This window comes from Phalangium opilio, unplaced genomic scaffold (assembly GCF_054372755.1).
Source record: "Phalangium opilio isolate 3A_F unplaced genomic scaffold, DU_Popi_V2 ptg000061l_1, whole genome shotgun sequence".
Lineage (NCBI taxonomy): Eukaryota > Metazoa > Arthropoda > Arachnida > Opiliones > Phalangiidae > Phalangium > Phalangium opilio.
Genome location: NW_028324178.1, coordinates 2,118,908 through 2,120,209, shown reverse-complemented (window position 1 = coordinate 2,120,209; position 1,302 = coordinate 2,118,908). Strand labels below are relative to the sequence as shown.

General features: G+C 32.2%; 1 long non-coding RNA gene across 1 annotated transcript; it reads right to left on the bottom strand.

Moving 5' to 3' along the window:
• Positions 1 to 453: 453 nt before the first annotated feature.
• Positions 454 to 1,090, bottom strand: LOC149663568 (uncharacterized). Its single transcript, XR_016368336.1, has 2 exons — positions 767 to 1,090; positions 454 to 709 (listed from the first exon to the last, which is right to left on the bottom strand). It is a non-coding gene; the product is annotated as an uncharacterized LOC149663568 (long non-coding RNA).
• Positions 1,091 to 1,302: the final 212 nt, after the last annotated feature.

Here is a 1,302-nt window from a genome sequence, read left to right as displayed (position 1 = left end):
TTAATGTTAATTATTGAAGATTAAAATAATTAAAAATAATTATATTTATTTAAATATTAAAGATAAACCTCTCGTGCAAAGAGAGAGATTATCATTGCCTCCTACATCTACCAAGGCCCGTGCATGCGATATATTTCCTTCATTGCCTCCTATATCTATTAAGGCCCGTGCATTGCGATATGTTTTTCAAAACAACAACAAAAATGGGAAGCTCCTCTCGGAAACATAATAATTTCTTTTCTCTGTATATGAAATGAAAATATGGATAATATTGCTCTCCTTCTTTAATGGTATGAATCCTTGCCTGTCTATTAATATTTTACGTAAGAGAAATACGTATTTAGCGAAGCCTAGAGAGGATAAACATAAGCGAGATTGTTTCGAAAAAAAAATACTGCTTCCACTAATGGGTTTATACTCCTTGTTACTGTTGTATAGAGTAATCTTGATAAAAGCTTAAAAAATTACGAGAGGACAGATCTTTTTTATCCTCTTGTTTTATTCTTAATAAGAATATAAAACATTTATTTTGTATCAAAAAATATTTTTTGGTGCTGAGATTGCTTTAGAAAAATCCAAACGGTTAGGCATTGGTAAAAAAGACATGTGTAAGCTATTTGCAGAGATGATAATTGTTTTACATGTTTTAAATAAAACTGAAGCTTCCATTATTGTGTTTATGCTCCTTGTTTGTTTCACTGAAAACCATCTAGGTGTAGATAACAGTTAGACCAAAAATTTAAAAAAAACCTAGTTGAAAATAGACCTTTTAAATTTGCGGGAGCCATTCTTGAGAATTTTTCTTTGCTTGTAGGTTGTCAATTTATCTACCAGTAAATATTTGTGTTTGGAAGTTGGATATTAAGTCAAATTAAGTGGTTGTAAAGAGCCAGCAGGTTTTTGCCGCTTCTTTTTGTGAGTGTTCGATTTTTGTATGTAAAATGGAGGAAGATAATGTTGAGAGTAAGGATGAAATGCGGAAGCGCAAAGCGCGGGAAAAGATGAGGGCAAAAAGGTCGACGTTTTCATTGGTTACTTAAGTTTATATAATCTTCTCGACACGGAGAGGTAATATTTTGGTTTTCCCGACTTGTTTTATCTAGTATAATGCATGCGATAAGGCAGTGCACGCGATTCCATGGATATTACATTTGTAAAGGGGACTAGTAAAACTCACCGCTTTGATAATTCAAAAATCGAGGCAAGAGTTCAGTATAAAGCTCGAGTTCTAAAAGGAGTTACTAAACATATCTTATTATAGTTTGTAGAAGTGTAGAATCATTTTTAAACTCTGAATAGAAA